Source organism: Bactrocera oleae, chromosome 3, assembly GCF_042242935.1.
Source record: "Bactrocera oleae isolate idBacOlea1 chromosome 3, idBacOlea1, whole genome shotgun sequence".
In the NCBI taxonomy this organism is placed as follows: Eukaryota; Metazoa; Arthropoda; class Insecta; order Diptera; family Tephritidae; genus Bactrocera; species Bactrocera oleae.
In genome coordinates this window covers 68,684,947-68,711,249 of record NC_091537.1, presented here as the reverse complement: position 1 = coordinate 68,711,249, position 26,303 = coordinate 68,684,947, and the positions used below count along the sequence as shown (strand labels likewise).

General features: G+C 33.9%; 1 protein-coding gene across 8 annotated transcripts in view; it reads right to left on the bottom strand.

Moving 5' to 3' along the window:
• Positions 1 to 26,303, bottom strand: part of sNPF (short neuropeptide F precursor) — a 164,802-nt gene that overhangs the window by 42,760 nt on the left and 95,739 nt on the right. The window contains exon 1 of one of the 8 annotated variants that reach the window (XM_014235051.3): positions 6,510 to 6,530. The exons of the other annotated variants lie outside the window; for them this stretch is intronic. The gene's annotated coding sequence lies outside the window, so the exon portion shown is untranslated. Of the gene's footprint in view, positions 1 to 6,509; positions 6,531 to 26,303 lie in introns of those variants that run through there. 8 annotated transcript variants of the gene reach the window in all.

Here is a 26,303-nt window from a genome sequence, read left to right as displayed (position 1 = left end):
CTGGTTGCCGGTTGAATTTAATGGGCAATTAGAATGCGCTTTTAGGTATGCTACGAAACTCGCATAGGTTTCGAATATTTTAATTTCACGGAATATTGTAGGTTGAAGAGGGAAGACGGGCATACTTTTGGTTCAACGAAAATATCTTTATCTATTATTTAGGGTAATTTTTGAAGCTACTAGTTTAATATATGTCGCGGTACTTTGTTGTCTCTAAATTATACGTTTTTAATTAAGGTTGTAATCAATTAATTTTAAGCTAAAACTTAGGTAGACAAGTTGTGTTGATTTCAATCATTATTTATACTCTTCAATGTTGCTACAGAGTATAATAGTTTTGTTCACCTAACGGTTGTTTGTATCACCTAAAACTAATCGAGTTAGATAATGGGTTATATATATAAATGGTTAGGATGAAGAGACGAGCTCAAATCCGGGTGACTGTCTGTCCGTCTGTGTAAGCTTTAACTTGAGTAAAAATTGAGATATCTTTATGAAACTCGGTACACATGTTTCTTGGTACCATAAGACGGTTGGTATTGCAGAAGGGCGTAATTCAATGCCACGTCCTAAACGCCATTAATCAAAAATAAATAAATTGCCATAACAAGGCTCCACAATAAGATACAACACTCTTTTTTGGTATACAGGATCACATTAGGGAGAGGCAGGTTTAATGTTCATATCTCCTAAGCCGCTAAAGCTATAATAACAAAATTCATTGAAATCGCAGTGTGAAAATGGGTGAAATCGGATAATAACCCCGCCCATTCCCAATGTGACGGTTTTGATAAAAACTACTAAAAGTGTGATAAATCTATAACTAAACACGCTAGAGACATTAAATTGTATCTCTGGGATGGTATGAGATGACTTTAAAGAAACCACGCTCAAATGCGTTTAAAGTTGTTTAAAGCGTGAATAATGCATTTAAAGTGTGCCATCCTGTGACCAAAAATTGTTTAAATCGAACCAAAACTGTTCAAGTCCCTAGGTACTGAATATGTGGACCCCAGTGTCTATAGTTGACTTTTTACCGAAAATGTCGGTCAATGTGTAAGATATGTAATTGAAATTCATATAATAAAATAAATAAATAAAACTCTCGATAATTATATGTCTTTGTGTCAAAAATGGGTTGAATTCGATCAATACTTCCTTTAATATAAAATTTTGCCAACACCTGAAGTAATTTCCCGGGCTTTGATCCTTGCAAGTTGTGAGAGTATGAAATGTTCGCTTACACCCGAACTTAGAACTTCCTTACTTGGTTTATGGATTTTCTTTAAAGAAAATATTTAAATGACCAAAATCCTGTTACAGTTTTTTGAACATTTTAGGCGTTTTCTTCTTAGAAGTAGGCACATGGTTTTGGACTAGGTTAGGCACTTGATTTTGCTCAACTTGCACAGACAGGTATAAAGATTGATCGATTTTTTCGGTATTAATTATGAAAATCGCACACCAAATATGTGGACCATTTGGTATATGGGTACTTGAATAGTTCTTGTTTGAATTTCACAATTTTTAGTCATAAGAAAGCAAACCTTAAAGGTACTTTATGGGCGAAATTTTTTTCCCCGGTATATTCATTTTAGCTTGAATTGTGTACTGGAAAGTGTAAGAATGAGGTGAAATTTATGGTGAGGTGTGATTTTTGTCTGATTTCACAACGTAATATAGAACTATTAGGAGAACGTTATAAACCAAATTTGGTTGAAATTGATCGAATTGGTCCTACTCTTACTCACCTAAAGGTGGAAGGTGCCACACCTATTGACCAATTTTGTCACGGACTGCTATGAAGCCCTTCCGTGCCGTATAGTATGTGAAATTTAGTACTTCTAGCGTATTTACTTAAAGTGTTATATCGTAAGTAGTAGTTCTCAACATTACCGTTGTATAGGGAATGGGTGTGGTTACTAACCGATTTCAGCCCTTTTCACACTTTGTAAGGAAGTTCTGAAAGGAATCATCCTCTACAGGTGTGGTTAATATAGCTTCAAAATTTTGTGAGATATATACATTAAACCTTTTAGGGGGCGCGGCTACGTTCACTTTTCAAAAATATTCAGCCCACATGTCTCCCTCCCTTCTACAATACCCTGCACCAAATTCCAATTTTATACCTTAATTTAGAGCTAAGTTAGTAGTTTGACATTAATTATTTTCCAAAGAAACGCTACAATCTCCGAATATGTTGTTCAAATCGGACCACTATAGTATTGAGCTGCCATAGAAACTGATCAATCAAAATCAAGACATATATCTTCATAACAAATGTTTCTTATTAAATAACGTAACTAGAGAGAATTTATAAACCCTATAAAAAGAAATTAAGTGGAGGCTAATCTTGACATCGGATGAGCAGTTCGATTCGTAGATGACTAGGCGCGTTTTCTTGAATCCAGTAATAGTCAAGACCCCTTTCACGCAATTGCGGATACACATAATGAGCCCCCTTAGCCATATCGAGATCTATTGACTTCTATCTTCGAATATTTTGTTAGAAAGTTTTTTTTGTTATCTGTACAGCGATATTTGCTTGTATCTATATACAAGTATGCTAATTTATATAACATCGCTTTCAATAAATCTTCTTAAAAGTACTCGCATCCTCATATAAGTGAAATGTAATATTTAAATGGCATTTGAAAAATTAAGAAAAACATTTTCTTGTTTTACATATTTACTAGCTTATATTAATAGTATATGTATGTATAAGGAAAAACTGCTCACCAATTTATCAAACCTTAAACATTTACGCGAAAGTATCGTGTCAATTTTTGTGCATACGCAATTTCTGCCTTAAAATAAATACTTTCGATTTTATAAAAGCTACTAAAAAATTTAACTAGAACTGCACTTACAGACATACATTGGCTAATAAAATAAGTCACACAAACAGCTTATGCAAATTCTATGCACATATGTATGTAAGGATTTTGAACCGCCATTTTATTTCATCTGATCTTCCTCCCATTTTATGTTTTGTGTTTATATGCTAAATGATGTTTGCTATTTGAAAGACAAAAAATATACATACATACTTCTATGCTTTCATGGGTCAGGAATGTATGTGTGTTGGCATCCTAATAAACACTTAAGACGTATGTTGCCACAATTTGCGGAAACAATTTAAATCCGCCACAAGCTTTTGCGGTTTCTCTTTTGCTGCTACTTCGCTTTTTCATACCTTTTATTGCTTATCTATCTGGCCATTTAATGCTCTTCTGGAGCACTTATACATTTCAGTGCTTTTTGTGGTTTCTGCCTCTTGTTTATCTCTCAGTGGGGAGAGGGATTCATCTACTCTCAATGCTCACTTTCTTCTTTACTTAACCTCTAAATTAAAGTAGTTTTTGAGCGCGTGTTTATTCTTTTTATATTGTTTTATTCAGTGTTTACTTATGCATATAGGCCAAATGATCATACTTGTAGGTGTGGGCGACCGACTGCTTTAATTTTTTTGAGTTTATTTTCCATGTACATATGTACATATTTTATTACTGCCATCGCAATACTTAACAAGAAATGTCAACAAACCAATTTATATTCTCATACTTTAAAACTTATAAAAATCTTGGCGTTTGTAACATGGATTAACTTTTTAGCCTAAGCTCACCTAACCTTATGTTCGCTTATGCGAACAATATTCTATGGATTATTCTGAACAACTTTGCATAAAAAATAATAGGTCTAAATCTAATTTTAGTTATTAAGAGTTTTATGCCTGTCTTTGCAATTAGAGGAGCTTTAAATGAAAGGATTCATTCTGTCATATTGTATATGTATGTGTTTCTGAGGCTTATTTGAACAAAATTTAATGTATGGTAAAGCTGAGAAGATATTTTGAATTTCCCACGTGATAAAAAATCTCAAAAAAGACACTTAATATACAATAATGAAAAAGAAAGCCAATCTCTAACTTAACTATAAAATAAAACTACACTTCTGTCTATGTGTATGTGACGAGGTGAAATCCGTTGGATATGTGCTGCGCAAGAGTAGTATTGTGCTACCCAAGCAGTTATAGCCAACTAAGAATTTGAGCTTGAGATTTATTTGAGCAAGAATTGAAGAAAATGCACTGAACTAGCTGAAACTGCAAACATTTGATGGTGTTGAGTATTTATGTAGGATATACGGTTGAGATTTACTAAACACACATGCTTGTGCTATGCTACCTGGGAAAATCCTTAAGTCGATTCTTGTAAACATGTTTTGTTTCCTCACTGATTCTTTGTGTACTTTGAAATTGACCTCCTTAAAGCCATTGTCTTTCGTTTACTTAATGGAAAATCCACAAACCTAAATTGACTATCGCAATAACAAAAGTGGACAGCTTAAGGAGAAATTGCAGAGAAAAACACAAAACAGATGCTTACTCTTGCCTACTTTTAGGTGCCATTACCATGTGAACCCTGCGCATGCATGCATGTGTTCAATGAGACACCGAATAAATTCAATTAAAGTATAAATTACACTTTTGCTGGCTTCCGGTCAAGGCAGCACACGCCCACCCAGGTTCTTATACACTTTCGTAAGTTTTCAACTGATATTTGTTGTTGCATATTTTTTTGCGTTGTTCACTTGCACAGACAACCGAATATTGGTATTTGGTTGTCAATGCCTGCATGTTGATAACGTTTGCTCTTAATTTTTCGGCCGGTTTGTTGCTCTATACATACATAAATATTCATGTAAGTGGAATATCGCAGGCGAAGCATAAGTAAAGGCGCGCGCGTAATAGTCGTTAAGTAAATAAGGCATATTTGTTGGTGCAGTAGAACACCAGACGAGTTGTCCTCGACTGTAGTGGATAACGAGAGAATTACATGAATATGTAAAGCGAAAGTGAGCACAAAAGAAAAAAATGTGCATATAACAAGCGCTGGTCAGTGACAGCGGACAAGGCTACTGAATTTCAGCACTCTTATTATATGCATTTTTTGCTATTTATTTTATAGCCTTTCTATTTTTTCGCCTTTTCTTTTGTTAAGTTGTTTTTCATAAAAATATTGAAGGTGATTTATTGTTGACTGTTGCCGTTGATATAAATATTAATGCCAAATATACACGCTCTACAGGAGATCAACTTCGTTACCAAACATTAGACGTTGTAGAGCTTGTAATAAATTAAATGTAATAAATTAATATGACATTATAATAAAAATTGCACAGCACAAATGTGGACAAATTTATATGAAGGCTTTTTTTAGAATGCAAACAGAGTAATAGTTTTGTGGTGCGTAGTTTGTAACGGTGAATTAAAATAATAAAAGTATACTTTCAGGCTGTGTCAAATAATATAATAAGCTTTTAGGCGCTCGTACGACGATTGTTATTATTAGAGCTGTCAAAACTATGCTCAGTATATTGAAATAGAAAATTTTGTTTTTAGTTTCTAATTGACAGTTGTAAATCACTTATAAAATTTAATGAGATAATTTGATATATTACAATAAATTATAACCTGACTTTGAGTGAATTCGTTATGAAAAAAATATAGCTATACAAAAGCAAATTTTATAAAGTATGAAAAAGCTGTTGAAATTTAAAATTAAGTTCCTAAGGGTATGCTGTCAATGATACAAAAATATTTTTATAACGCATAGACAGTATTAGAACACCTCAAAAATTTCAAAATCACCATCAGAACCATTTAAGAAATAATACAATAATAAAAAGTGTCTGAACTAGACAGCGAAACGTTGCCAGATATTTCAGAAATCCGGTAACGGATGTTATAATTTAAATTTTTAAAGACCAAAACAGTTTAAGATATACAAAAAATATTTATAAGAATATAAAATTGTGTGTATATAAGTTTTTATTAATTATTGTGTTTTTTATCGTTTTTGAACAGTTTGTATATGAGAATAATTATCAACAACTTCGAAATTTTTTGTTTGACTAAAAAGAAATATTTTACATCTCTTTTGAAAAAGTATCTCGCTTCTTTTAAATCAGTTTTAAAATGAAATATTTAAACTAAAACACTAAAGCTTTCATGCCTGTCTTGATATGAGATCATTTAAAATTTTTTTCAAGATTATAGATAAACATTTTAGAAAACATATATAAATATATGATCCCAGATAATTCCAAACTAAATAAGCTTGGCTTACCATACCGAAGTAATATGTAACTGTATATAAATTTGTATAATCAAATAAAAAATAAATTGAATAAAAATTATACCACAAAATCCAATGGAAATTCATATGCTTGTTTATTTATATAAAATTGTTTGAATAATTTAAAGGGCTTAAACATTTAACAATAATACTAAAAGATCAGGCCGACAATTTTTGAAACCCATCAAAAAAGTAGGATGAAAAACATTAGAGAAAGGAAGAGAATACAACGAAATTGAAAGAAAAATAATTTACGATCTGTGATCGGGAAGTGGAATGGAGGGGGGAGAGTAAACAACTTCTATCTCGATTTCTGAAAAAAATACAAGCCTTATCGTTATTGTAGTTAATAAAAAGATATTTATTCACCTTATTTTGACTTAATATCGGAACTCAATCGAAAATTCTCACCGCAAAATATCTGCTATTGGTCAAAAAGTCGGTAGGCTTTTTCTTCAATGGAATCTCTACATTTTGATAGGGTACAAAAAATATACATTACTATGATAAGTTTTCTCAGAAAACGCTGTAAAACACCCCACCTAACAAAACAATTCACAAAACGAAAACAAAGAGACTAAAAATAAATTTCCTAAACTTTGGCGACTCATTTTTAATTAGAAACTAAAGGTGATATAGAAATTCATTATAAATAATTTTGTACTAAAAATTTTAACAGTGTATATTCGAAAATGTATCAATAAATAAATATACTAAATTTTATAACTATATAGTAGAAGTAGTTCATACAGTACTATGGTATTAAATTTATACACCTCAAATAAAAATTACTAAATATATAAAAGATTTCGGCGAATGTAAAATATTGTTATAAAAAAAAATTTATTATGCTACAAAGGATTTGGCTAATATTTCGATATGCAGTAGGCAAAATATTTAATAACGAAAAAATGTAGGCTAGTCTATTTTTAGTTGATATATTAAAAAACTTCGGTATTAATATTGGCATTTTATATTATCGTAATACCAAAAGTAAAGTATTGTTTATTTTATAAGCTTGAGCTTTTTAGCGAAAGTTAAAATGCCTGAGACTATTACAACTTAAAAAGAGTTCAGGTTACCCCACTTTTTCTCATTAAACTAATATTTGTATTTATAATTAACTTAAATGAAGTCCCATTGAATTATTTTACTGGTTCTATTACTATCTAATATTACAAGCAATACTCAGAAACTCATTTATGCATATCATTCTAATGCAGATTCTTCTATGCTGCGCCATTGTAGTAATCGATGCATTTTAATTTACAGTTTAGTGCAAGGATGCATGAAGTGATTAATTTAACCTGAGTTGTAATTACCTAATGACAAATTAGTGTAAGCATCGTAATGTATTTCTAATGAGCTTAATTGATTTGGCATGACACAATCTGGCAAGATTGGAATTTAAAGGGGTTTAATGAAGAGTGAAAGTATGTATACTGTTTGGGTGTCCGCATTTCCCAACGCTCCTCAGCTTTTGTCCTAAAAAATTAATTCAGTTTAAATTGTGCCAAAATATTTTTCCCATGTATTTAACGTTGGGATCTTTTGATCTTTTGCAATAAATTTTTTATATATCCAAAGCAAATTCTCCTACAAAGCAACCTTTAAAAGAACAATGTTCTAATTAAAAATTTCCCGCTCCCAAAAAGGTTATTATTCAGATCAGATTACATAAAAACATTCCTTTAAAAGTTATACGCAATTAAAGTTATTTATGCATCAAATGTACTGTATTCTTACAGTACACCACGTCGCATAAGCAACACAGAATGTATAAGGCACTTGTATAAATGAACAGTACATTTGATGTATGACTTTATTGCGTATAACTGTTAAATTATTGTTTTTATGCGAAAATGCAAACCTTTTTCGTAGAGCGAAAAATAAGTAAGTAGTTGAATTTCGAACTTCTTTATGCTGACTCAATCGCAGGATGACTTTTAAACAAAGAGCATAACATCATTCAGTGAAGAACTGTTCTTTTCTAGTGATTGTGATACTTATACGATAAATCGATTGATGATCTGAATTCATACCACTACTCATCTTTACAAAAGTGTTCCAAAACCTCTGAAAAAAGTTCATGTGATGCGTTTTTTACGGCGAGATTGGCACTCCCATATTATGTTTAACTTAGTGAATTTAGGCAAATTTTTGTAAATAACCGTATATCTCTGATATTCAAATTTCTCTAATCTACAATATATAAATGAACAAAGTTAATTACAGCATTTATTACTCATAAAAGATTCCACCAATTTTAATGATATGTGTATTGTTGAAATCGTATCCACTCCGAATTATAGAGTAACTATTGAAAATTCCAAAAGAGTTACTAAAAATTTAATCTTGAAAGTTAATAAAAAATATTCCAATAAAATTGTAAAGAAAATTGAAAGCGAGAAAATAGCTACAGGTTTCAAATTGATTAGTCTAATCACTCATCATACAAAATTCGCAGAGCCAACTAGTCGACAGTACTTTTCAGATGGATTTCTAGTCAGCAGGTGGGTCGCTCTTCTGTTTGAAATCACTGTGTGCTTTGTGAATCATGGTTTTTTCAGAGTTAGAACTTCTATAAATAGCTTATATTCATATTTTGTTTTGGTTTAAACATATTTTGCTTATAGCTAATTGTCAAATATATCGATAAAAGAATGGAAATCGTCGAGTTTGACCGTCATGTAAGCACTGCACAGCATTTGGAACCATTTAAATAAGGCTGGATAGAAAAATAAGTTCGATGTGTGGGTGCCACACGAGTTAACGTTAAAAACCGTATTATCGGTTTTCATCGACCGAATTTTAATAAAAAGAATCCATTTCTGGAGCTAATGTTTACTGGCGATAAAAAGTGGGTCACCGCGGCAAACGATGGCTAAGCCAGGATTGACGGTCAGGAGGTTTTCGCTACACGTTTGGTGGAATTGGCCATGAATCATCACTTATGAGCTACTCTCCTACTTCAATACTCTTAATTCGAACAGGTAAACGATTGGAAGAAATCAATCGTCGAAAAGCGGTCAGGTTTGCCAGTAGGAGAGGAACTGTGTTCCACCAGAACAACGCCAAGCCACACACATCGATAATGACTTGCCAGAGCCCCTGAGATCTTGATCCGGACGTTCTTATGCATCCACATTATAGTCCGGACTTGGCCCAAGGGATTAACAACTGTTCCTGTCAATGGCGAATGATTTAACAGGTGAAAAGTTCGCCTCAAGAGCAGCTTGGGAAAATCGACTGCCTCAGTTTTTGCCTATAAGGTCGAAAGTTTTTATGAGCGCGTCATTTTGAAATTACCTTCAAAATGTCAAAAAGTTACAGAATGATGCCTATTGAACCTAAAAGTTTCATTCTTGCCATGCTTAATAAAATCATTCAATTTAGTACAAAAATATTATTAAAGGCATGTATAGAAATCTGCTCCGATATCTTAACACTACCATTAGTTATAAATATAATCGCGTAAATAGCTTGAAAGTTTCTATAGAAACTAAAAAATTTCTCGCATATAATTTGCAAACCTTGCGTTTTAAGTGCATCGAAACATCTACTATCAAGTTGAAGTGCTTGATACAGGTAGAGAGCTCATAAGCAAAGATAGACTGCGTTAAATACAAATAAAATTGTAATTATATGTAGTACATATGTGACTATGTAAAATGAGGGCAAACTTGTTGCAATATTTATTGAACTTTAAACACATACAAAATCCCAAACTATAAGACCTTAACACCAGCAGCACCAATTGAGCTAAGGGAGTAATCAACTAATTAATGACCAGCTGTGGAGGCCGCTGAGAGTTTGTGTGAAACATGTATGTTTGTATATATGCATGTATTTACAAGCCAGGTGCAGAACATAACCCAGATACCTTCTGGGTATTGCGTCTGTAAATATTTACAAACTTTTACACGCTTAAATGGCAATGCTTGTATATTTAATAGGATATACAGGATATACAATACATACATGTCACATAAGCTGGTGGCTACTGTCGTCTGTTGATGGAAAGTGTTGCTGTCACAGCTGACATGTGTGTCACACCTATGTACATATGTGTGCATATTATGACTTTGTTTGTGTGTGCCTCTGTATCTGCGCTTCAAGGGTTTAATGAATCGATAACGCAATTAAGCGGAAGACGAGCGAGATTTTGTTCTCATATAAAAGTTGAAGCAATAGCGGCAAGTGATAGGCAGTGACATCTAGCTGTTAGTTTACCTACATACATATGCATGTTAATATGTATTTTTTACAGAACTTTCGTAGAACAGTCAGTATGTCAGTTTATTCATCAGAAGAAAAATTGTTAACGATAATGCTCAGCTTCCGAGCTAGCTTGAACTCCACGGGTAAGTATAAATATGTAAGAGGGTAGTCCACTTATTATTTGGCCTATAAAAGAAAATTGAAAATATTGACTTCTTTCAGCTAGACCCAATGATTCTCCAACACCTTTAACCTTAGTTAAAGACCAAAAAGGCTGTAACGTAGGGGTGAGCCGGTGTGTTGTCATGGTGGAAAATCATTTCTTTCATTGCCAAACGAGGCAGTTTTTCTACAATTAAGCATTGATGAGCTCAATAATTACAAAGCCCAGAAAACGGTGATCATACTCTTGCCGACCGATAGGACAGTCTTCGTGTCCTTGAGAGCCGATTCGCCAGTGAAGTCCATTATTATGACTGCCTTAGTCTCTGGTGTATACCAATTTATTTTTGTTCAGCGGCCAGGCAAATTGATCACACTGCGCAATTTTCCCTCCAAAAATAAGAATATATTTTTATTATACAAAAATATGCGGACTCTCCCAATCAAAACAAAAATACCAGTCTGCTTCGACTGAAATTTTTGCAGTAAATTTCTCTTGCGTGGTTGATGAGGCTATGCGATTATCGAATCTCCCTCGTACACACATTCACATCTGCATATGTATTTATACAACAGTGTATGGTATATGTAAAATATGCCTTCCTTGTTAAGCCGTGGTGTAAAGCCAATATATTTTAATGACTTCGAGTAGGCCAGGTGAGCCCTTAAGCAACCATAAGCGCAAGAAAAAAGTCATTTCACACATATTTCCACATTATGCGAATGTATGCGTGTCTGTGTCATTACTACATCCCACTTCTACGTTAGTCGGGAGGTGTGTCGGTTAGTTATTTAAAAATGTAATAAAAATACAAATAAAAACTTTCCATATTGCAGGTATCCGTTCGTCCATATGGTTGCCAAGTAATCGTTGCGGATGTGCTATGCTGCAGAAGAGTGTTTGCCTGTTGTGTCGTTACGCACAAATTCGTGTGGTTATGAGAAAAATTTGTACGTTATCTGTATAATTGTATTACCGACACATAACCTGAGGCATTTATGCGTCGTAGGTGCAAAGTCGTTATAACGAGAGTGTCTATGGATGAGTGGCGTTCATTGCCAGGGTCACTCTGATTGGGTTAAATGGACTTTTTTGGTACATACAGGAAGGTTTTCATAAGAGTTCATTGAATTTCAAATTCATATCTAAGTAACAATAAAGCGCTGGGTGCTTGACTAGGAAGGTCAATGAAATAATATTATAAAGAGAGCTATGATCATACGAAATGGTCTAAAGCCTGGACTTAATGTTGACCCGTAGTCGAAACTACTGATTTACATCCCTTTTGAAAATACTATATCGTATCGTATATATCACGGGAGCTTAAAGCTCATATCTCAGGCAATGCCTCCCGATATTATCCGATTCAGTAGTATATCATTCTTGTGAGCCATCTGATTATTGTATTGTTGTACATTGACTTGTATATATCACAAAATAGAGCTTAAAGCTTTGTTAGATATTTGACTAAGCTTCTTTTATATTTTCTCCTTTGTGAAAAGACTACACGAATCTGATTACCTAAAAATAGAGTAGTGTATTTATCATGAAAGCTTAACGCTTTTCCAGAGGCTTGGCCATGTTTTTAGTCTTATTTCTGGCTCTCCCTCCTGTAATTGTTCAACAAATGCAGTATTATTATGTGCCATGTGAACCCTTTGACGTGACTAATCGACCCTAATTGCCTACAATAATATATACTGCCTATTATATATAAAGCTTAAAGTTTTTCTAGATATTTAGGCGAGCTTTGTTTATACTTATTCGTGTTGGGTTTCTGATATTATTAGATAAATAGAGTAACCTATGAACAAGATCTCTGTGAAACCAAATTCCTACTGAGTTTTATTGAAAAATTGATACCATATCCACGAAAGTTCAAAAATATGCCTGTTTAGCCTCTGGTATCACAAGGCTTCTTCTCTTACAGAACTACTATAAGTGGCAAAACCGTGAGAATTCAAACAACTAGGAAGTTTCCTAGAACCGTAACGCAAGCAAAGCAACCGCCCACATTTGTCGGATTTGAGATTTTCTATTATCTTCGTAACCAATTTTCATTACTTACTATTCCCATATAACTCTCACTCAGTATATTCATGGTCTACTCTATTAACTGCTTTCTATGACTTCATTAACACTAAGCTACTTGGCAACACTTCTACCGGAAATTTTCAATTTTATTTAGTTAGACTAATAATATTCAATTAAAATTTTGCCAAATATATCCCTTATAATTTTGTAGCTATGGCCGCTTAGTTAAAAATGTACCAGCAGGGCTCACACATATTACCGCTAATATTTAGTTTGATTCTGTTCTTGAAAAAGATACCGTATGTGGAGCAAAATACCTGTACAAAAAAAGAAATTTCATGTCACCTGTTGTGCTGTAATCACCTATAATCGCTTGTGGGTGTTTCGGGTTAAAATGCCTAAAAATTTACAATTAAGCAACTACCACATAACTGGCAGTTTTAATTTAGAAGTTAGTTAAAATGTCCTTCGGCACATGCAACATATTACAAAAACAAGGAGGTAAACATTCATGAGATCTTAAATGTAGTCAACGATAAGATTTTGGATGATAATTTTTATCAGATAGAGAGATAGAAGTTTAGTTTTTAAAATATGGATTTATTTTACTATTAATTTTTAATATTGCTTGATATCAAATCTGCTAATTCATACGATCAAATTGAGAATAAATAAGAAGAGTTTGCAAATAGAAGATTCCAAGGAAAAGTTATGAAAAGAAAGTAAAAAAGAAAATGGAGAGAATTCGAATTATTTTAATTATTTATTTTATCGGATAAGAGTGAGATTAATTTTTTACGTAAAATATGGACCTTCGTCCGCACTAACCTATTCAGTCAACTGCTGATTGGCGTCTGACTTTATCGTCGCTTTGCTTCAAACAGCCACCGACCCAAAACCGTGGACCGAATCAGCTGATACGACCTCTCTTATGAGAGCGCAACGTAAATGAACCACCGATTCTAAAGTCCGCTTTTAGAGACTGTACGATAGGATATCCGCGAAAATTGGACTTTCCCGTAGAAACGAGTGAGCTGAGAGTGAGAGAGCAATATTTTGCAATGCAGGGTTACCAGTCTCGATATTTTGTAGCAATGAAAAAATAAACTTGAATATATTTGAAATATTCTTAAAATAACTCAAAATCATAGTCGAATACATTTATTGATAAATGGGTAGACTATTTTAAATTGTTGGATTTTAGTTTTGAGCTTTTACATTATGAAATATTATAACTAAAAAACTAAATGTGTGAAAAATCGTGTATACAAATTGAACAATGGCAACATTGGTCAAATGAAACGAACTTTTGACAAATTTGGTTTGATGCGAAATGTCGGTGACTGTTTGAAGCATGACAATCCGTGTGTATACATATACGATCACTTACGCTCTTTTAGCACATGCTAAGGTTTTGTCCATCCTTGCTAATAATGTTTGATTACACACAACCCCTAAGGGTAGGCAATGAACCAGTGAAAATAAAGAATTTTCGACATAAGTAAGCGTATTTTGGCGTAATTTCAAAGTAATAAAGTTTGAATGCACATAACCTTTGTAGATAGGCAATGAAAGTGCGAAATTAAAGGCTGTTATGATATGGAACACAAAGAAATTGAAAGATTATTTAAACTAATTTTTGGATATTTCGAGTTTATTCAAGGTGAAAATCACAAATTAGATAAAGCGTTCAGTTAGAAACCTCAAACCACCTAAAAGTATGCAACAAATATTGGAAAACGGGAAAAATTCGACAACTTTTTTAATTTTTGCAATTTTCTATCAATTTTAGTAATATCAAATCTCATTACAAACTAATTTACGCCTACAAATATGCAAAGGAAAACTATTTATTATTAATTAAAACTAATTTATTGGCATTTCTAGCTTTTTGATGGTCGTATTAGAAGAACTGTAAATGAATAATGGCTAAGGCATCATGCAATGGCAAAATGGTTGTGTAATTAAGCTAACTCTTTGCTTCATTTAGTGTTATGCATAATGGTCGTACCACATAAACGACGAACAAGTATCTCATATACAATTATCTTTATATGAGAATCCGATCAAATTATTTTAACTAATTATAGAATACTACTAATTTAATATATTTGCTTATGTCGAAGGCCTAAAGTGATGTTTTGTAGGCTTGCTTACAAGTATTTAATTGTTAAATATTTAATAATTATAGAATAGAATAGAATATAGGGGAGGAATTTAATTAATAATAACGTATCTAATAAGGTTGCTATAGATAGAAAACATGAAACCTGATTATTGGTTGTAAGCTTCATAATTTTAGATCGGGATAATTACTTTCGTACAACCTCTGACAATTTTAATTTTTTTAAATAATGATTAATAATAATTACATGCTATACAACTAGTTGTAGGTAGTGAGGAAGAAAAAATAATAGTTCAGGGTCTGGGGAAGCAATTGTTACGGTAGGGTTATCAACTGTGGTCGGTCCAAAATAAATGCGAAGCGAACCTATCCTGGTAGTTTAACATTACTAAATGAGTGACAAAGGCCTCTATGAAGTTCATGACAATATGATTTCTGAGTATAACTAGAAAGCATTATGTCATAACTAGAAAGCAATTTAGAGGCATCGTTGGACTAAATGTTTAATCATAGAAAATTTATTACCAATAATTGTTGACATTTTGGGTGCATGTGAAATCCACTGAAGTTTGTATAGAGCTTTTATAGTTAAATTATTGCCTCGATAAAGACAGTCCCCAAAAGACAAGCGGCAGACGCGTTAAAAGACGCATAAAAATAATGTAATTATGTAAAGCAATAGCATCAACTGGATTATTTATACTCACCCAATGGCGAAATTGATATAGTGATAAAGCTGTTTCTCGAATAATGGAGTGAAAGGACCTGAGAAAGCTTCAATTCTGTGACCGGAGCATGGACGGTGATTTAATGATAGAAATATTAAGTAAAATTGTCGGCGGAGCTAAAAGAGTGAGTTAGAGTTTTTTTAGAGAGAGAATTTTGGATTAAATCAATACGGCTTAAGCCAGTGGTTCCGGCGAACAGATTATGCCTTCCACTTGGACTAAATTGCTTCAGTTTTTAATAAAGACAACAAAGTACGCCGTGCAGGTGGTAAAAATGAATATACTCAACATATCAAACTTGTTTGGAATTTATTAAACAAAAAATAATTAATTCATAAAAGTTAAATTTATTCAAAATAATGATTTCATTAAAAAAATTTAATTTTTTATTCCAAAAATGTAATCATTACTATCAATTTAAATGCAAATACCTTAAGGCAGTCCAAGCTTAATGCTGAAAGAAATATTTCAACCGAAAAGGTTTAAAGAGTAAACAGGCATTACCTTAGCCGGAAGCAGAGTTGCGTTTAGGCGTAACAAAATATGATAAATGATTTTTGCAGCTGAAATGTAATACACGCACTACCTATTGCACATAACAGTACATACAGCTGTCAGAAGAGGAGTGGAGGAGTGGTGAACATTTACTTTGCAATTTTAAAATGAAATTTGAGAAAAGCAAATTATATAAAATAACTGAGTGAAGGCACGTGGAAGCCGGGCAATTAAAATTGCAACACATTACCATCAATTTACTTAAATTTATTTATTTATTGTTTGATGAGAAATTTATAATTGATGCTTGTTTTCGTAGAGCGTAAACAAAAATAATGACAAATGTGAGAAAAGTAAATTGCTAAAAAAACAAGAAACTGTAATATTCTTAACAGGTCGGTTTCTTATAGCGTAAGCATAAGTATACATCATTCTTTTATTTGATATTGATTGGTCAGTTTGTATGGCATATTTAAGTTATAGTGATCCGAACTGTCAATATATTCGGAGATTGCAGCGTTGTCTTCGGTAATAATCTATGTCAAATTTCGTGAAGATATCTGTCAATTAATACAGTTTTTCATACAAGAATTTTTTCTGCTCGGTCAGTCCGATCTTTACAATTTGCTTGGAGATTGTAGCATTACCTTGGTCAATAATCGCTACTTTTCGTACAATTTTCGTGAAAATACCTTGTGAAATAAAAGTTTTCCATACAAAGACTTGAAAGTTATCGTTCAGTTTAGATGACAGTTATAGTGTTCCGATCTGAACAATATACTCGGAGATGATACCGTTAACTCAAAACGTTATCCAACATTTCGAGAATATATCGAGTGAAATAAAAAATTTTTCAATACAAGAACTTCATGTCGACCAATCAATTTCTGTCGCAGCTATACCCAACAATGATCCGATATTCACGATGCCGACAAACGAGCTGCTTCTTGGGAAGAAAAGGTGTGTGCTAGGTTTCGGATCGATATCTCAAAAACTGAAAGACTAGTTCGCGTATATGCTGATGAACAGAATAACGGACATGGCTAAATAGACTCAGCTCATCATGCTGATCATTTATAAATATATTTTATAGGGTCAATGTTTTCTACAATAACTACAACTTCGTAGCAAACTTAATATACCTTATTCAGGGTATAAAAATGGTGAACGTAAGGGTGTGGCGTAAGTGGAGAAATTTTTAACAAAACGTAAAGCCAATTTACAACTCTCTCTTCAGTGGTATCACAGCCGCGACAAAATGAAGGAAAATAGATTTGAAAAATACAATATTTTTTTCTCGTTTGCCAACTATTTCATAAGCAAATACTGTGCAACAAGTCTTTGTTGTTGCCACTACCGTTGCTGTCCATTTGTTACACCTCTAATGAGACACTTAAGTAGTTTCGACGCGTCGTACTAACGATTCTACTTAACACTGCTTGCATATATGTATAACAACTAAGATCTGTTTGCTATATGTATGGATATGTGTGTATATGTGTGTGTGTTTTATGCCCCTCAGACGTACTCGTGCAGGTAAATATAAACAAATGGACAATCATTGCATGCGTATAAAACTACTAGCTAGTAAAAACGTACGCTCAATAAAAGCACGGAGAAACTGAGCCATATCAGATATAACCGTAGCAACAGCTGTTGTACGTGCACCCTTTGCGTAGTCAACTGAAACGAAATTCTGATGTGACAAATGAGGAGTTGTGAGAAGGAGTAGAGATGAACGGGTAGAGAGGAAAACTTAAAGAACACTACGAGGATAGTTTGATAGTAAGTGGACTTTTGGTGTTAACTATCGATGCAATACTGTATACTTCAATAAAAATTCTTTAAAAAGTGAGGTTAGTGTAATACTATAGTTCGGGTACTAAAGGAACTAATTTAGGATACCACTGAAAGTGTATACTGATACCCAAAGAAAACAATATTCTCTCTACTGGAGGTAGAAATGCCAAAAAGAATACTAAATAAGGTAAGTAACTGCCGGAAAATTCAGAGAGAAAAAGAGAGAGAATACTATATTGCCAGATATATGAGAATCTTTTTCACAACAGCTTGGACCTCTTCCAATTTTTCATGTCAGCATCTACCTTTATATGTGTCAACATATTATAGAGTTTATGAAGATGGTTGAGTTCTACAAATCTTCGACATATTTTAAACCAATTGGTTATGTCCGAGATAAAGGGGCTTACAAATATCACTATTCTGACAAAGCACATAAATTATAGTTGCCATACAAACTGAGCGCTTAAAATCAAGTTCTTGTAAAGATACTTCTTTTCTTCTATTACCCAAGGCATCGTTACAATCTCCGAACAAATTGTTCCGATTGGACCTCTATTGCATATGCTACTGTGAAGTAAGGTTAGGTGATTATCGTGTTATAGTGCACTATGAATTCCTTCCGTCGGGCCAAACTGGCAACAAAGAATATTATATAGAAGAAGATATTTTAGGTTATACCGGAAAAAGACTATCCCGACAGTTTCAACGGCTAAAAAACGCATTGGTAAAAGTGAATTTTATCAGATGGGAAATACTTTGAGGGAAATGAAATTGATTGGAAAGTATAAATAAAGATTTTTTATTTTATAAACAAATTTACCTTACTGTTCAAAACAGTAGCTGGCATACAAACTGGTCGATCAAAACCAAGTCCTTATGTGAACTTTTTTATTTGTGAAGGATATAATAACTTCAGTGGTAGATTTACAAAGCAACAGATCTTTTTCAGACACTATTCTCGTATAACTATTAATGGGAGAAACTGATACTCTAACATTTTTATAGAATACTTCGCATTCACATCGGGTGATTGGAGACTGAAAAGTCGCGTCAGGGTTGAATCTGCATTTATACAAATCTTGATAGTGGCAAATGCTGTTGTGTGAAACGTGCTAAATGTACACTTTTTTCTTAAATTCTTGGAACCTATTGACCAGCCCTCGTGGTTTAGAATCAAACAAACTCATTTTATATTAACTTTACATTTGCTTCCTTTTCTATTAATTTGGTGCCATTTTGAAATAGTTAAATGCACGTAAATTTGTGTATCAATCTTTTTCAACTCACCTTTACATTGTGTATACAAACTGTTCTTTGACAATCAGCAGTGCCATTCAAATTCACTTGAAAGTATTTTTCTATGCAAATCATTAAAGTGGCTTTAAAAAGCCATCAATGCCAACGCAAAACGCATTTTATGCAAATGTCCAACGTGACGGGTCGTGAGGGTAACCGCTAAAAGCAGCAAAGCAATTCAATTCCAAAACGAGGGAAAATTATAACAAAATGACAGAGTTGCAATACAATTGTGCAACAAATGGTTTCATTGATCGCATTTACCTTATTATTACTTGGGTCTTAGTGTTGACAAGGAATGCTTTATTTCCCTTTACAGTCACTTAACATTTGAAAAGGTATTCTATTTAAAAGGTAACGACTATTGTGAGCAGCCATAATGAGTACGGTTGTATTGAAACGAGCAGCGTTAGCAAACAATGTTGCGAACTTTAGCAGCCACCGAAGAGACACGACTGATAAATCGTTAGAAAACATAGTTTCAAGACTATGGGTCATATAACATTGGACATGGCTCTTTTCTCGTATAACGTATCATAAACAAGTTGAACAACGAGTTTGCATAAAATTTTGTGTTTCTAACGAAATCCTAGCCACGGAATCGTTGAAAATGTTGCACAAGTTTTTTCAGGAGTCTACTTTATCACAAATAGTCATCGAAAAATTGCTTAATGCGAGTCATTCATCCACCTATGTTAATCACGAAAACATCGGAATAGTTAAAGAAACAGCACTTGAAATTCGTCGTGTTGGCCTCAGTGAGTTAGCAGAGGATTTCAACATCTCTTATGGATCGACTCAACACGTTTTGGTTAATAGTTTGGGTATGAAGCACGTCAATGCTAGACTCGTACCAAAATACCTGAATATTTTGCAAAAACGATGTCGAGTAGAGGTCGCAAAAGAGATGTTTGACAACGGAGCTGAGGTCCCAACATTCATCAAATGCATCATTACTGGAGACGAGTTGTGAGTTTATGAATAGACGTCGGAACTGTCCAACAATATAGCGAATGACGCTCCAAAAATTAGCCGAAACCGAAAAAACCATGCCATAGACAGTCAAAAATCAAGGTGATTTTCATCGTTGTCTTCGATTACCATGGTGTGGTTCCCTATATATTCGTTCCACACGTTAAAACGTTAAATAAGGAATACTACTTGACAGTTTTGAGCCGTCTACGTAAAGCAATTTGTCGTAAATGACCGGAGTTGTGGGCAGAGAATTCATAGATTTTCACCGACATTATGCGCCTTTGTGACCAAACACGAGACGAGTGTCATCGCTCAGCTACCGTATTCGCCAGATTTGTTAACTGCTTCATTAGAATTAGTTACTCAAACTTATTGAAGATAATTGTTTCTCTCTAAAAACTTTCAGAGTAACTTTATAAAAGTAAGTTGATTTTTGCCTTTTATATTATATTTTTAATGCCCAAGTGAGGTCACAGAGGAAAACAAATGAAATATAACCTAAGCTGGGATCTATGAGTCTTCTAAGATATGTTCTATGGTAAATTTGGAAAGACTGTGTCCAATTGGACTTAATGCAACGAATAGGAACTAGTGCAAGCAAGTTCGGAGACATTTAACATTACCTGGGGAATGTTTCAGAAGAGATTTTAGCAAATGAGAGGTAGTTGTAAGTATAGTCAAGTGTTAGAAACTGTGCCACTGTAAACTAACTCTTAACTTAGTGAATTACAGGGCTAACGTACCTACTATAAGTAAAACAATAAAGTGCACTAATTAGTGGAACGAAATATATCAAAACTTCTTTGAAAAGTTTCAACTATCACTTAAATATTTCTCCTTCTCCAACGAGTTCGAGACTTTGAGGACTATATATATTTTTTAACCAACCACGTCAGTTTTAATTTATAACTTCAACTAGTTAGTTTTTGATGTCACAATCTCACTTCAACTAACTTTTAAGCTTCTCTTTTCCTCTAATTCTCTTTTGAAACTCACAATGCGTCACCTGTCATATGTATAATATTCATAAAAGACCTGTTATTATGTGAACTCAACAACAAATTATTGTAACCAAACCCACACATGTATATATGTGAAAATGAATACAATATATAATGGTAATTCATGTGAACTATTTCAACAAGTGGAAATAAATTTGTGTCATCACAATGCACTGTCTGTCTCATTAGCTCGTTAAATTATTGTAGCAACATACGAGTATGTAGGTATATGGTGTCTCGAGTATAAAATCATGCGGCAGAGCACCACATACACATCTATCAAGTGCTATGCAGAAATGCTTTTTTTGTAAATCGTAATAATAAAAGCAAGTTTCAACTTTACAACTAGCGATAGTTGTGTTAGAAATATAATTAGGGAATATATGAAAGACCCACAGCAACCGATATCGCATCTTAGATGCGTGATGTACAGGAAAATGTTTTCTGAAAAGGACACAGAGATAAACTTTCGGGATACCTGAAATTGCGAAGACATGAAATATGAGCTGTGATTGGATATATAGAAAAGTCGCCCTTTTATAAGAACCACGACTACGCATTTTTTATTACTGTGGGAATAGTCTTTAAATAATTTGAGAGAATGGTATTTAAATAGTTTTGGAGTGTCCGACAATTTCTGGGTCTTTAGGTTTACGAGTATTGCTTGTAAAATGGCTTGAGCTTCCCAGCCTCAATATTACCTATCCATAAAAACAGCAACAAAATCGCTTGTCCGTGTCTGCTACCATTAAAATTTCGGTCCCTCCATTGGAGTTAGCTTATATAGTTCTTTCTCAACAATTTAAGCCGTCTTAAAATGGCTGACGGCAAAGACAGCAATAGACTGCGAGGCTGGACATACTGTGTCGGTTGCGATAGAAGTACCGAACAATAAAAATTAGTTATAAGCTAAAAGTAACCGATACAATATTTGATATGGTTCAACTACCATTTTCTACAGATGAAATTGCTGTTATCAGCCTTAAAGTGGACAGCACGAAATATTCCAAGTTACAAATTCTAGGTTATGAACTCTGTCTGCATTAAAACAAGTATACGGCAATAGTACTCCAAACTTAAAATTATATTAGAGAGTAGCAAAATCACTTCTTGGGCCCAGTATACAATACGGAATTTTTAAGTTCGTCAAAAGCTTAGATGAAACCAAAATAAGATAAGTCCGATTTTGTATTCGGGGAAAAGTTTGCAGCAAAGAAATGGTGTTACTGACTACTATTTAAAAGTTTTTAGCTCTATTAACTACAAATCCAAGAAAAATCTAAATAACATATACAAACAAATAATCCGAATATTTATACCAAAAAAATGTTATTTTTAGCAGTTAATCAAGCTATGAGACAGCCAAACAGCTTTTTCACAGTGTCAACATGAAAATCTGACAAATATTTATATAAGGAAGTAGACTATACACAACATCCGGTACAAATGCTAACATAATAATGCGATACTAAGTGGGTGAGAGGTTGAGTTAATGCGACCAAAGAAATTGTGTGGCATGCCACAATAGAGTTTGATTACGCTGTCGGAGTAGTTGGCTTGTGCGGTTAGCTGACAATATAAAAGCGGCGACAGACTGGGCGTACATAAATTGTGGTTGCACATTGATATATAACTGTAAATGTGTGTAAGTTTTTGCAAGTTTTTGTACCGGATGGATTTTTCTATAGGATAACGAAGCTCCCGCGAGTTTAGGATATGACAGCTGGAACAGTAGGCATAATTATAAGGTCATGCAAACGAGGCCATATACTAAATTACAGTTGTTACTGTAGTTAATGCGTTACATATAATAACATATATTTTATGGGTATGCATACATATCTCATCATCAGATGCTTCGAAGTTTTCATGCACTACACATTTTTTTGTTAATAAGAATGCCGCTCTATTGCAGTTGATAAAGATGTATGAAGATGTCTGAGAGTCAAATGGTAAATTTTACTTCTTATTTTTCATCCCTGGCTTTTGAGAAGAGTCTGACTTATGTGCGATATTCGATATGACAATTTTTTTGATTAATTTGTATAGTGCTGACTTTTCCAAAACTTGATATCTATAGAGTATAAACTCACATGGTCCAACGCTTTCTAAAATATTCCCATATTGAAATTAAGAAAAATCTCTCAGAAAGGTTTAATCCTAAGTGAGATTTTATACAGAATGAAGAGTAAAAAAATAAACGACAAAATATCTCCTTTCATCAAACTCATTGCATTGCTCATTTAGGTAAGCGAATTTAGACTGCCGCTTCCCATATATCGTGCGAAAGTGTGAAGGTTGACAATGCCTTAAGAAACGGCTTTTGAGATGTTCAAATAAATATTTTTCCTAGGATTTTTGAACCTTTGCGATTTGTTGAGGATTCTACAACATTCAAAGTAATTTATCACTTGGCTACACTCGTCAACTTACGAAGTAAAAAAGCACGCAAGTCAGAAAGACTTCGAGCCTGCTGATGCGTCTTAAGAACCACCAAATTATAATGGATCTTTTTTAATCGGATTTAGGGTTAAAATAGTCTGTAAAGTACTACCGATCCTATAAATTTTTATACTCTTGCAACATAACTTGCAGCATAACAATGACGAGAAGAGTTAAATTTCGATTGACTGTTTGTTCGTCCGTCCGTCTGCCCATGAAAGCGATGATTTCAGTAAAAATTGAGATAATGCGATGAAACTTGGCACCCGAAGGTTGGTATTGCAGATGGGCGGAATCGGACAATTGCCAAGCCCACAAAACACTCCTAAACGAAAACATTTAAAATGCCATAACTAAGCATAAAATTAAGATACAAAACAGTAATTTATTACCCTAAATGGTTTAATGTACATATCTTCCAAAGCGCTAAAGCCAACTCAACCAATCTTTCTGAGTAGAAGTCATTTTAGCACCTCTTCAAATTCACTGAAAATTGGTAAAATCAGATAATAACCACGAACAAACCCCATATAACGGTTATGTTGAAAACCACTACAAGTGCGAAACTCACTAAATAAATGGGGGATGACAACCACGCCTACTTCCCACATAATAACTTTTAAATTCCATCTAATTTTGTTTTTCACTTTACAGTATAAAAATAAAACATCAATGAAGTTAACAGAATAAGACTTTGGACATTTTAATATAAAGTTTTGGCAATATCTGAATGTGTCTCCTAGGCTTTGATTCTTTTTAATAGCAAGAACTCTTCCTTACCTATTTATGCCGATTTTGGTTATATGGTAAACCTATGAAGTATTAAGATCGCCGTGTAAGACTTACTAACAAAAAATTGTATTGGGTGTATGCATTAGTTCGTGCGGTTTTTTTTCGACAATTAAGACTTTATTGTGAAAAAATTGTTATACATTTAATGTTCAAAGTATTGCCCTTCGGAAGACCAAAAGAACTTCTCCGGCTTGGAGGTCAAGAAAGAATCGAGCCAATTTCTGATATCCTGTTCTGAAGTGAAGCGTACTCCGGTGAGGGCATTCTGCATTGATCTGAACAAGTGGTAATCGGAAGGTGCTATGTCTGGGCTATAAGGCGGGTGAGGTAGAACTTCCCACCCACAGTATTCCATTGTCATGAAGAAAAATTATTGATTCGTGTCTGGTCGCATATTCTGGTCGTTTTTCCGTGATGGCCTTTTTCAAACGAATCAATTTTTTTCGGTGGAGGTCCCCATTGGTCGTCTGACCCGATTTCAATAGCTCATAATAGAGCACACCCTTGTGGTCCCACCAAATACATAGCAAAACCTTGGCACCATGGATATTTGGCTTTCCCGTGGATTTCGATGGTTGGCCGGACTTCACATACGATCTCTTGCGTTTTGGGTTATCATCATGAATCCATTTTCATCGCCAGTGACAATCCGATGCAAAAATTACTTCTTTTGGTGGCGTTGAAGCAACATTTCCGACATGCAGAATCGACGTTCGACGTATCTTGGATTTAATTCATAAGGCACCCGATTTCCAAGCTTTTGGATGAATCCTAATGATTTTAATCATCTGGAAACGGTTGCTTGATCAACTTCTAATACTTTTGCAAGTTCTTCTTGCATCTGGCATGCATCTGCGTCGAGCAATGTCTCCAATTCTTCCGGGTCGGAACGTACTTTTGGCACGTTCGTTCGGCTAAAGCATGGTCACCATAAACGTCCAGTAAAATATGATGGCTTTCGGTAGCACTTTTCTTCATGTTAAAGTAATGAAGAAAAACTCCCCGCAAAAACACTTTATCTGGTACAAATTTCGACATTTTCAAATGAATGAAACAAATTGTTGTTTACGCTAAAGCAAATGGCATCTACTGAAAACGACGCGAAATGACAGTACCTTTGAAATGAATATAGCCACAGATGAACACGACGCAAAATAATACTAGTAGACACCATCTTAGAAAACCGATAATGCATACACCCAATGTAGAAACTTGAAAAAGCACCCAAGGCCGTTCTTTACCTCCGAAATTTCGAGAGAAAAGTGACCGAATTAAGAGATCGTAACTATTTTAATAAAGAACCATAGTTCAAAAAAGAGCAACTTATACAAGTTTTTGTTAGCTAGGACTCCTAAGTGAACTTCTTACATACTTAATTATTTGCCCATTAGTGGTGTTGTAGATAGGTGCACCATAAACGCGGTTGACCCGGTAGCTATTCGGAAGTCTTTTGACCTAACTTTGAACTACTTGATACCTGACAGTGTATCAGTAAGATAGAAATGCTCTTCAAACTTCAACGCGCGGTCCCTGTTCAAAATTAGTAATACCTACTAAAAAACAAACTGCCTCCGGTTGCCAGTGGGTTTTCAAAGGGTATGTATCGCAAGCATAACACTACTGGTTATCTGCTCTTGATTTGTATGGCGTTGAGCTGCAATTTTACAACAGTTTTACACGAAAACAAGTATTGTTGTCGCCACCAATGTTGGTATTAGTATTTATTTGTTGCTGTTATTTTTTTATGTCACGTGAAAGTTGTCTGTTGCAGTTGCAAAGGCTTTGTGCATACTTTACTATCGCTCAGCATAGTACAGACCCGCGAAACAACAGCCAAATTCGTAACCGCAAACTTAAAAACTTTTTTTTGCGTCACTAAATCAGAGAATCGCCAAACAATCTAGTGGACACAAGTGGTAAACAAATACTAGTACAATTACCAAACACTAGAAGTTTCTTTAACCATTACTTAGTGACAAAAATTGCTCAACTAAAATCACAAAGGGTGCTTAATATCAAGCAGTATATGAAACTGGCTAAAGACGTTACTAACAAAGACAACATTTACAAGAGTCGTTCCGTTTAAGA